Source organism: Heloderma suspectum, chromosome 3 (genome assembly GCF_057233095.1).
Source record: "Heloderma suspectum isolate Gila_16-S chromosome 3, 16-S_ref, whole genome shotgun sequence".
Lineage (NCBI taxonomy): Eukaryota > Metazoa > Chordata > Lepidosauria > Squamata > Helodermatidae > Heloderma > Heloderma suspectum.
In genome coordinates this window covers 16,957,308-16,969,829 of record NC_139460.1, presented here as the reverse complement: position 1 = coordinate 16,969,829, position 12,522 = coordinate 16,957,308, and the positions used below count along the sequence as shown (strand labels likewise).

General features: G+C 45.6%; 1 protein-coding gene across 2 annotated transcripts in view; it reads left to right on the top strand.

Annotated features, from left to right (window-relative positions):
• Window positions 1-12,522, top strand: part of GRM5 (glutamate metabotropic receptor 5) — a 352,105-nt gene that overhangs the window by 196,408 nt on the left and 143,175 nt on the right. The gene's annotated exons all lie outside the window — the stretch shown is intronic.

Below are 12,522 nucleotides of genomic sequence, written 5' to 3'. Positions count from 1 at the left end.
ATCCCCATGGCCAAGGGGGGACGAGAACCCAGCTCTCTCGAGTCTCAGTCCTACGCTCTAACCATTACACCACACTGGCTTGACTCTTCACTTGATGATTTAAATTGTGATTTAGATCAATGATTTGAATTGCTTTCATTTAGATCAATCCATCATGCCGCATCCACGCTTCCCAGACTAATATGCAGATTGGAAAGTCATTATTCTTCAGATTTTGTACTTCTCTGCATTTTGTGATGCAGTGCTTGGCTCAAAAGAATACCAAAAAGCATTTAAAATGCATATTTTAGGATAAAATAGTACTTCACAATAAAATACATTTATAAGTGCATATTCTGTGAGAAAATACATTAAGGGCACAATCCTATGGCAGCTAGTCAGCAGCTAGACAGCCAGAGGATTGGTCGGTTCCTGGGAACCGACCTCGGAGCCCGCACTCTGAGGTCGGTTCCCAGAGAACCAACCTGCACCCCCTCCATGCCACCTTGTAGGCAGTGCAGATCAGCCCTGCACTCTGCGCTTGGAAGAGCAATGCAGAGCAGGGGGAAATGGGGCCTTCCCAGGCCAGGACGGGGAGTGTAGGTACGACACATCCCATGTGTCGTCCAGCTGCCTCTCCCTGTGCTCTGAGGTCCCAAAATTGGCTGTCTAGCTGCGAAAGCAGAGCGGCAGGAGCGGAGAGGAGTTCTGCTGCTCACCACTCCTCCTGCCCTGCACTGGATAGGCGGTCACCCCTGGGGTCGGAGGTGACCATTGATCCAGTTAGGATTGCTTCCTAAAATATTATTTAAATATAAATTTTCATGCAGATTTGTTTTTAATCACAGATTAATGCAGAAAGAGAATGGGTTTATGAATGAACACATGTGAAACTGACACAGACCGGAAATAGACAGACCAGTCCATTCTTCCTATCATCATTATCAACCTATCCCTCTCCAACAGCTTCCTCACCACTACACCAGCCCCAGCCCCAGCCCCCGCTTCTCAAAGACCATTCCCTTGATCCATAGGATTTCCCACTTTTGTCCAACCTGGACTCATGTAGAGATAACCCATGTTGTTCCTCTCAAGCTACCAGGTCAAATGAAACTATAGATCTCTCTTGTACTGTCTCTTAACCTGTTTTGCTCAGGCTTTCTGCAGACTATGTCCTCCTTCTCAATTGACTTTGTTTGACCTCAGTGACATCAGCATGTAGCTATTGCCCATGCAGTATCATGGCATCATCCTGTTCACTGTGTGATTCCTGATTGGCTGGGGTCACAGAAATTAATAATCCAGGAAGGAAAAAGAACAAAGCAGTAAGAAGTGGTGATATTACTGATGAATCCAGGAAAGACTAGCATCAAACACCAAACATTATTCAAGCAGGCTTTTAGCACATAAGCGTGTAAATTTGTTAGGTTGGATGCTCATTTTATTCATGTTTTGTTGTGTTTTTAATTGTGTTTTAATGCCTTTGTTTTATTATTGTTTTAATCAAGTTTTATTTATTATTGTAAGCCAACTTGAGTGCCATTTTTCTTGGTAGAAAGGTGGGGTACAAATCAAATAAACAAACATGAATGAATGAATGAAAAGAAAATGAATATTCACGGAGTCATATTGTTTTTCAGGAGATATTTCAAACCCTAACCCTGTTGCTATTTAAAATTGGAGACATTTAGCTCCAGCTAGAATGTAAGGAAGCTCAATATCGTCATAGAGTAATTGCAGCTTTTGCTTGACAATCTGTATTTATGGGCTAATTCTTCTTTTTTATTTCCACCGTACTGGAACAGTATGCTCAGAATGAGCAAGACATTTAATATTTTCTTCAGAGCACTACTAATTTTAGAAATGTCTATTGACCAAACCCACTCTTCTAACCACTGTGCCCTGCCAGGGATAACTACATCTCAAGTGTTCATGAAGCGTGGGGTCTGATGCCAATCTTTCCCTCTGAAAAGAAATTAGAAATTAATGAAGGGCACCGGCGTGAAATATGAATTGTGTTTCAAAATCCATTGGCTCCGTGTGGCAAACATTAATGTTCACTCATCGCCTCCTTAGATGGATAGCATTTTGTTTGATTCTCGTCAGCGAGAAATTGGCAGGTAACTGGTTTGCAGGATGGGCTGTTTGGCATACACCACTTTGTCCTGAAACAAAGATAAATGTCTCAGGGGGAACAGTTGGGGGGGACTGCCACCACTGCCCCCCCCCCCGCATTTGCCACCTGAGGAGGTTTCCTCAGGGTCAAAAACAATTTTAATTTTGTGTCTAGCAGCTGTTTCATTTTTACTCTAGACTTGGCATAGGTGGCCCGACCCAGATCTTAAAAGCCTGCTAGCCTCCATATTAGGGTCCCAATCCAGATCATACTGATTGGGACAGCTAACTTGGAGGTGTGTGTGGGGGGTACAGTTCCCCAGGAAGGGCAGCAAGTAATGATGTATGGCCAATTCCTGAAGCATTTTCACATGCCTTTTCAACCCACATGGTATTTGCTCCAAAATGCAGAGCAAATTAAATCCTCAAGCAGCCCTGCCCACAAGCCCTCCTGTTCTTGTCCAGCCATGTTACAAACACCTGGTGAGCTCCATGGTTCTGGGCCACAAGATCTCAACTCGTTTTGGATACACAGAAGATTCTTCAGGGCGGGCGCCAGCAGCTGGTATCCTTGGGCAGCTACCAGGGCCCGCTACTGATGCGTGGCCTGGGTCCGCCTTGTTTTTTCTGGCATTCCAAGCAGAACCCAGCACCTGGATCTAGCAACCATGGACATTCCCCACTCGCCTCTGTTGGGGATGGGTGAACCTCTCAAGCTTAGCTTCCTAGTCTTTTAGCTTTGGTGTTTTAAATCTGTATTTTAAATCTCTGCATTGCTGCTAGGTTTTATTCTGGTTGTACTATTCTATTGTGGTTTTAAGCTTTCATATGTACATTGTTTTAGGCTGTGCTTTGTGATATTAATTTCTGTGAAGACAGCTTCGGCTATTGGGTGGTATAGAAATGAAATAAAACAAATACAGGGGGTTGGACTCGATGGTCTTATAGGCCCCTTCCAACCCTACTATTCTATGATTCTATGATAAAATAAAGCTTGAAATTGTTCAGGTTCTCATTCTCCACCACTAGGCTCATTTTGTCCTGGTTCTGTATCAGATTTTTCTTTTGCACACAGAAATTCATACCTACTTTTGTGCACATTTTTCAAAGTGCATGCAGTTTTGTGCACATTTCAGGAACGTATGCATTTCTGTATGCATGTATCCATCGGGCTGAAGTGTGTTCGTGCGCATTTTTTGAAATGCTCACATTTTTACATGCACATTTTAGAACACATGTGTCTGTTCGTTTTGCTTTTGCAAAATGTGTTGCAGACTGAGAAATGTATGGATTTCTGACCCCAAATTGCGTTTGGGCCCATGTTCAGTTTGCAGAGGTGTGAATGGGGTAATCTTGCATTAAAATGTGAACCTAATGAATTCCTCATTCTTCCCTGGCCCCTGCCTACCAGGGCTGATGCTGGTAAAGTCCAAAATGTCTCGAGGGCACCAGGTTTGGGAAGCCTGGTTCATGTTGTTGTTGTTATGTAATAACCTTGGTGGTAGTGGTGCTAAGTAATAGGTATCTGGTGCTTCTTCTTCTTCTGTTTGCTTAACAGAAAACACCCACCAAACAGTGGAGGCCGGAGGCTCCAATTTTGATGGAATAGTAAATCCATTCTGGGTTTCCGTAAGAACCAGCCAGAACTCTAAAGGAGCTATCCAAGGCACTGAACCATATCCCCCAAATAGGATCAGCACCTTGGATACTTTCTTTACAGTTCTGGCTGGTTTTGACTGAAACCCAGAATGGCTACATAGCCCGACCAAAGTTGGAGCCACCAGCCTCCACTGCCTCAAAGTAAAAAGTAACCCACATACAACCCACTTTTTGTATGAGCTTCATTTCAGTTGCTAAATTATGAAAAATCACCTCTTAATTTTGTTTCCCTCATCATCCTTGAAACTGCTTCATGTGAAGCCCATCTCGTATATTCTGTATTACATCCATTAAGTTCCACACAATATTATTGTCTGTAGCACACACATTCCCCTTTAATGCTAATTAGCTTGCTGTTCTCTTTTGCTTTTATTTTTTATACACCTCATCAAAAGGGTATGCAGCCTGGCTTTTTGCACCCATGTCGTTTGCAACACATAATTGCATTAGGCTAACAAAGGGGGAGAAAGGATGTCTTCCAGTGACCAATTTTGCTGGAACATTGAAGACATGGAAAAAAAAAAAGTGCAAGGTGAAAAGGAAAAGGCCGCTGTAATGGAGGGGAGTATTTATTATATTTTAATGAGAGGAAAAGATGAATAAACAAAAAGTGAATGGCACACGCCCCTCCTGAACTGTGTATGGTACTGTACAATCTGCACAGCACTTTTATAAAACAAACTGACGTCAGAAATGAACTTTGTACATTTCCATCTCAAAAATATGTGCTGGTTAGGCAAGTCTGCCCCTAGTGGCTGAAGGTGCTACTGCAAGCTTCAACCACTTGGGCATATTTAAATAAAATTAATTAACATATTTTAGAAACAAAATAACCCTGCAGTGCAAATGACTAGGGTCACTTTAGTATGCATGCCAAGTATCAAGTGTCTAGGTTTCACGGTCTTGGCGCTATGGTTCTGATGGATGAATAGACACACATCCTCTGTTATTATTCTAGATAATAAATACATCCATTCCATTCAATTTCTGTAACAGTCTGTGGTTTTGTTTTGTTTTGTTTTGTTTTAAAAGCACATCACATTCATTTTCTTATGCAATTTTCCCTAACGTATGCATTGTTTTCCTTAATAAGCCCATATGACGAAGTGGGCAGTGTCCACAAAAGCTTATTCCATAATCAGTTTTTCAGACTAATGCGGCCAGCCCTCGGAACATTTCTGAAAACAACTTTTGAGCCCATAACTGCATCGCACAATTCGGAGAACCGTGAACTCCAAAGGTTAATTGTGTTCCCATCTGCACAATAGCATGGCAAATGCAAATTAGGTTGGTTTGCCCTCCACTAGGCTGTTTAGGACATCTGAGGTAAGTGCTGCCACCCTGAAACTGGGCTCGGAAATGGACAAGGACAGGAGCCACTGAAGCTTTTTCAGTACTGGCATTCTACATTTGCTTGCCTCCTAATATTCCCAGCAGAAAATGCAAAGCGCTTTCAAGATGGACAAGGAACATTCCCTTCCCTGAAGAACGGATGCCGTAATTACATGTAATGGGTTGCTTCGGTAGATCTTATACTTCCCCAAGGCCCTGCCTTGCACAAAACATTTCCCTTACATTGCTCTGAGTCAGTTGTGGGTTGGCAAAAGAGGCCCCCGTATTGGTATGCAAACAGGGGCCTTCCAGGGAGACAGAGAATTGCAAAGCAAAGTGAGACACTTGCTATGCGTGTTTGTGTGCCAACAGAAAAAAAAGAGTAAACTCTTCCAGCTCATGCTATTTTAATTGGGTTTTCTGGGGACTGTGCTCAGAGAACAAACACGGGGTACTTGGTGCAATGTGTCTGCAGCCAGAGCACTTGAGCCTGGCCAGAAGGTAGAAGGGTATCACTTTGGGTGAAGATGAAGGAGCATTTGCGGCTGGAGGCAGACAATGGCCTTTAATTGATTTAATACCCTGCTTATCATGTTTTAATGATTAAAAGTACCTCAGACATTGGTATCAGCTTAATGACCATTCTAGAATGAGAAATTGCCAAGGACTATGTATATTCTGCCCAGGACTGGATCAAGCCATTTTGCTGCCTGAGGCAAAGGATGAAATAGTGTCTTCCCATTCCATGTACAAAAGTCAACCGGGCAGTCGCTTGAATCTTTCTTCACCACTGGCAATGTCCTCCATTGCACCCGAGGGCTGGCTTACAGGGCACAGGACAAGCTGCAGCTCTCACAGCAATGCCCACTCCCCAAACATCAGCATCTACCACCTGAGGCGGCTGGCTCACTCTGCCGAACGGTAGGCCCGGATTCTGCCGTTGTGAGAGGTAAGGGATACAGATGGGCTTCTCACATGATAAATCAAGGGTCTAAGGCAGGCATGGGGAACCTCAGGACTGTGGTCCCAATCCAGCCTCCCTGGGGTCCCAATTCACCCCTCCGTGATTCCCCAGAGAGCCACATCCACTCTTGCCACACGCACACCCTGGCCACCTACCATTTGGTGGTTTCCCGACTTTTGTGCAGTTTTTCCCCATTCTAAAAGGTGGAGATGCCTCTACTAAGGCTTACTTACTGGCAGTAAGAGAAGAGCTTTAAGTAGTGCTGTGCCGAATACCGGTCTACCTGCCCTTTTACATAAGAGCATAAGAACATAAAAAGAGCCCTGCTGGATCCGACCAAGGGTCCATCTAGTCCAGCATTCCGTTCACACAGCGGCCAGCCAGCTGTCAACTAGGAACCCACAAGCAGGGCATGAATGCAACACACCCTCCCACCCACATTCCCCAGAAACTGGTGTACATAGGCTCACTGCCTCTGGTACTGGAGGTAGCACATGGCCATCAAGACTAATAGCCATTGATCGCCTTTTCCTCCAGGAATTTGTCCAACCTCCTTTTAAAGCCATCCAAATTGGTGGCCAGCAGCACTACATCCTGTGGTAGTGAGTTCCTAGTTTAACTATGTGCTGTGTGAAGAAGTCCTTCCTTTGATCCATCCTGAATCTCCCATCAAGAGAATCTCCTGCTTTTGCTAACTCTTCATTTCTCTGCAAAAGAGGCAGTCATTTTTTGCCTCTTTTGCAGGGATGTTGAGAATTTTGGAAAAATTCCTCAAGGTGCAGGGCTTCAGTGATTACTTTACTATAAGAATGTAGCTGATGGGTTCATGTGTGCTCTTTATTTTACCATTTTTATCCCATTCTGCCCTTGCAGCCTCTCTGGCTGCTTCAGCTTTCTAAAAAGCCCCTGTCAGGGTTCCCCTTATGACCTGGACCCCCTGAGTGACTCCTTAAGGATCTCTTGCCTCCTTAAGAGTCCCACTTTCCTTCTGTTACCTTCCCCTTCTCAGTAATGTGGGGCTTAGGCTGTAGGCATGTGGTTGTTGATGATCTAGACACTGGGTTTGACCATAACAGCTTACTGGTGAATTACAGCAAGCACATCACAACTACAGACATTTACACAATAGAGCTGAGTGACACAAAAGACATTAAGAGAAAATAAAAGTTGAAAAACACAAGTTCTTTTACCATAGCTGTACTTAGACTTCTCCGGGCTCCTTCTTCCTGCTCCCTCTTCAGGCTCTGGTCTCCTGACTTTGCTCTCACTCGCTCTCTTTTTATACCTTCCTCCTCCCTCAAAACTGAGAGTATTGTTTCAACCATGAGGAAATTAATCTTAACTGGAAATTGAAACAGAAACTTGACTGGAGAAATGAAACTACTCCTCTCAGGGTTACCCCCTCCCAACTGAAAACTCCAGGCCTCAGTAAACCTGACCTTTTTTCCCTTTGCCTCTGTAGGCCTCAAACCTTCCCAGGCTCCCAGCCCCCTAGAAGACTTAAATAGGAAAGCTGAGTGAGGCATTTTTTGGTTTTCTTTTGTTCTTGTTAAAAGGACTTTTAACAAGAAGAAGAAGCAGAACAACAACAACAACACAAAACCCAAAATGCCTTGCTCAGCTTTCAGGCACTTAGCAAACTGCGGCACTAAGAAGCCACAAGGCAGAAAGTCCTGGTTAAGTCCTGGGGGGGGGGGGCGGTCCAGGAAGCTCTAGCAGCCAGAGATGCTGCAAGAACAGAAAGGGCTAAAAACTGTAAAATAAAGAGTGCATACACCACTGCCACCATCACCTTCAGACACCTGCTTAACAAGGTAAGCACTGAAGTCATGCACGCTGAGAAATTTCTCTGAAATTTTCACGCCTTCCCACAATTGTCAATTGCAATTTCTTTTCACCCCTCCCCTCCATGAATGCTCAAAAATTAATAGATTAAGGGCGCAATTCTATCCAGATAGGTGGCCACCTCCAAACTCAGAGGCGACTGCCTATCCAACGCAGGGCAGGAGAAGCACGGAGGGGATTGTCCCCTCTGTCCTTTGCGTTCTGAGCTAGACAGCCAATTGTGGCTGTCTAGCTGCAGGATGGCTGAGCAGGGAAGGAGGCTGCTGTACGACACATTGGATGTCTGGGAACTTTCCTCAGGTTGTCCCCCAATAAATCACAATTTGCACAAATTTCAGGTGCAATTTGTGCAAATGTTAGCTGTAATTTGCACAAATTACAAAATTTGTGCTTGTAATTGCACAAATTACACAAGTTGCGGCTGAAATTTGCACAAATTATGCAAGTTACAGCTGAAATTTGCAGAAACTGCAATTATAGAATCACAGAATAGTAGGGTTGGAAGGGTCCTACAAGGCCATCAAGTCCAACCCCCTGCTCAATGCAGGAATCCAAGTCAGAGCATCCCTGAGAGATTATAGAATCATAGACTAGTAGGGTTGGAAGGGGCCTGCAAGACAAGACTACAAGATGGCTCTCCAGCCTTGTCTTGAATGCCTCCAGTGTGGGAGAGCTCACTACCTCCATATGGAATTGGTTCCATTGTCGTATTGCTCTAACAGTCAGGAAGCTTTTCCTGATGTCCAGTCGGAATCTGGCATCCTGTAACTTGAGCCAAGGACAGGAAGGCCTGGCGTGCTATGGTCCATGGGGTCACGAAGAGTCGGACACGACTGAACGACTGAACAACAACAACAAACTTGAGCCCATGATTCCGTGTCCTACACTCTGGGATGATTGAGAAGAGATCCTGGCCTTCCTCTCTGTGACAACTTTTCAAGTACTTGAAGAGCGCTATCAGATCTCCCCTCAGTCTTCTTTTCTCAGGGGGAGATCCACAAGCTTGTCCAACTCAATGCAATCGAGTCAGGTGAGCTCACAGGGAGGCGAGCTGAAGTCTGGAGGGGCGAGGTTCTGAAAGTTCAGCCAACACCACTATCCCTGGACGGATTCCTCTGACGTGCCTAAAACACAATATCAATTATTATTTATCAGTAATGTGTAAGCCAGAGCAAATACACTAAACCTTTCCTATGCACTGCGGCATTAGTCACAATACAAACTACAAACAGCTCCCCCAGGAGTAGAAAGCGGAGAAAATAACAATTGGATTCCTTACAGCCTGCAGCTGCTGTTCTCTCCCATGCTCCACTCTCTCCTGCTGGTGCAGTTCTCAAACAAAATTCCAACAGGGATCATGGTGGTGGTATCTAGCCTCTTCCCCTGTGCTTAGGTTGTTTCTGTTCCACACATATGGGGAATTACCTTGGCGTAATTCCACTGGGTTCTAGGAACATGTAACTCTGGTAGCTGTTTTGCATTAGATACTAAATTGACATGCTGGGTTTGAGAGGAGTTGGAAATCACACTGTGATGGATCTGAGGACATAAGGCAGCCTTCTGGTGTGTTCCGGATGTGTTGGACTGCAGTTCCCATCATTTCCAGCCAGCATGGCCGATGCCCATGGGAAAGGCTGATATAGGCCCTCCAGGGTGGGGAAAGCTGCTATAAGACCACTGGAGTTCTTGTTATATACCAGCAAGCCTGTGCATTTTTAAGCATGCGCTTATCTTTATACACCTGGTTATCCCATTATAGTCAGCCTAGGTGCGTATACTTACGACACATTTTCTGAATTATGAAGATATCATCTCAATTATTAAAACTCTGGCAGTTAATATTAATCACTCACAAATATGATGCTATTTTAATTAAGCATAATTGTTATGGGGTTGTGGCTGTTGTTTTTTAAGATTGTTTACATCACAGTTAGAGTGTGTTGTGTTCTTCTGAAATGAGGATATTAAAAAACAGATGCTTCTATAGCTACCCTGAGTCACTAAGACCATGCAATCTAAGATATATTGAACATTTTCTGTGGGCTGGTGTGATTAGTTCTTTCATCACAGTCACAGTTGTCCCTCTTCTTCTTTCCCTATTTTTAAAATGCTTAGATTAGACCTCAAATGCAAATGTGCTAAACGTTGCTCACTTTTCTTATTGCATTTTGGGCCCTCCATTTTGGACCACGTAACACACTGTGTGTTGTGTGTTTTCAAGCTAAAAATGTAGGGTGTGAATGTGACAAACCCATATTTGCAAGCATGAGTATCTTGCAGAGAGCACAAACTGGCTTCCTGTTCCTTTTGAACATACTTACAGTGCAATCTAGGGTTGGGAAGAAACAGTGGTTTGACCAAAATGTGTCAATATGTTTTTGACCCAGTCGTTCAAGGAGAAATGGTTTCAGGAAATGGCTTCTCCCCCAGCGCTGTTTCTCTGAATCATTTCACTGATTCTCCAGCACATTTACTTGGGAAGAAGTCCCACTGAAACCAGTCGGGCTTATTTCTGATTAGGCATCCATAGGATTTTACAGTTAATCTCTGACCCTCCCTTCCCCACTCAAAAAAAATGGCATGGGGCACCTTTTAAACCTTTGGATCTGGTTTCTAAAAAAAGCATCTTCGGGTTTTTGTAAGATCCTCTAATTATTTTTTTGCAAGACATCTTTATACTGAGCAATTGGCCCAGACGTGGGCTCAGACTGGACTGAAGTCTTTTACGTCTTGACATCTGGAGTCACTCTCTTAGAGTCCGCCTCCTCTTTGCAGACTGGAAGACCTTAAAAGACACAGCCTCTGGCTTAGAGAATCATAGAAACATAGAATGGTAGGGTTGGAAGGGGCCTATAAGACCATCAGTTTCAACCCCTGGCATTTCTTTGCCTAGGGCTGACATGTGTCCTACTTTACAGAGGACAGTCCTCCATTTGAGGGTGTCTTCTCTTTGAAGGGCTGTCCAGTCCAAACCTGGTTTAAAGATTTTTTAAAAAATGCTCAGAAGGAAGAGCTGGGCCTTGAATGTGAAAATCAACATTAGCGCATGGACAACAGACTGAGCGGGCACACAGATCACCTGGTCAGTCTTCGCCATTACGGTGAGAAGTATTGGATCGCTATTTAAATTATAATAATTATTTCTAAACTTGCATCTATACATATCAATTAGCATATGAAAATGTTATGAGAATCAATATCCTCTTTTGTCCTCTTTTTTCGGTGGGGAGGGCAATGTGTAAGTGACTACCCTACCTTCATCTGTCCAAGAGCTCATGCTGGGCACTCTGCTTGCATTTGCTGCACTGATCCTAGGCTCTTGCAGATGGATTTGCTGGTGCATTATTGGAACAGGGCTCAGGGACTGCAGTCTCCAGTCCAGTCTCATTGCCTCTGGCATGTCAGGCTCAGGGCACTTGCAGATGGATTTGGTGGTGGGTTTGCTGGTCTCATTGCCTCTGGCATGTCGGGCTCAGGGCTCTTGCAGTCTGCAGATGGATTTGCTTGTGCATTATTGGAACAGGGGCCAGGGCTCAGGGACTGCAGTCTCCAGTCCAGTCTCATTGCCTCTGGCATGTCGGGCTCAGGGCTCTTGCAGTCTGCAGATGGATTTGCTTGTGCATTGTTGGAACAGAGGCCAGGGCTCAGGGACTGCAGTCTCCAGTCCAGTCTCATTGCCTCTGGCATGTCGGGCTCAGGGGTCTCTGGTACCATGGTGTTGCTAGGGTCCATTGCCTCCTAGGTCAGCACCACTAGTTCCTCAGTCTGTGTCCAGGGCTAGATCTACACTTACCTCCTTTTTTCGCTTCCAATGAGGTTTTACCGCCCGCCTTTCACACTACGCAGTAACCACCTCGAATTGGAACCAGAATTTCCCACTTCCGTGCTCCCACTTTCAATACCCTAATATCCCGGTATTTCCCCTTAATGTGCTCCAATTTTCTGCCTTCGCTACCATATCCGGTTGTAGTCCCCTCCCCCGCCTGTCCATATACAGCAGTGTTTGTATTTCCCTCCTGTCCAATCACAGCTCTCGAGGGCCCCATGTCTTCTTCCGGCTACCGATCGCATAGCTTCCTCAGCAGCCCCCATTTCCTCAGCAACAAGCAAAGGGCTGGATGTGCGCGCGCTTGTCTGATCTCAGAAGCTAAGCGGGGTCGGCTCCGGTCAGTGCTTGGATGGGAGACTGCCTGGGAATCAGGCTTCCTGCACAGTGCACTGAGCAGGGGATTGTTGTATCCCTTCAAATGAGATTAAGTTTTACCTAGGGATGGCGGAGAATTCCGCCACGGATTCCAGTGAGGCCGAATGCACTGGCATTCAGCCCCCGGAATCCATGGCGGAACGGCCTCCTGCCCCCCTGCCTGCCCTGCGGAACCCCCCAGGATGGCACTTACCTGGGGCGGATGCGGCAGATGCGGCGGCAGGTGCAGCGGTGGTGGAAGGTGCGGCGGCAGCAGGTGCGGTGGCGGCGGCAGGGGCAGTGGAAGGTGAGGCAGGGGGGGTGGCAGTTGAGGCGGCGGCAGCGGGGGCGGCAGTGGCAGGGGCAGCCGCGGCTGGTCTGGCCAGCCGCGGCTGGGCGCAGCGTACGCAAATGGCAGCTACAGCGACCGCCATTTGAGTTCACT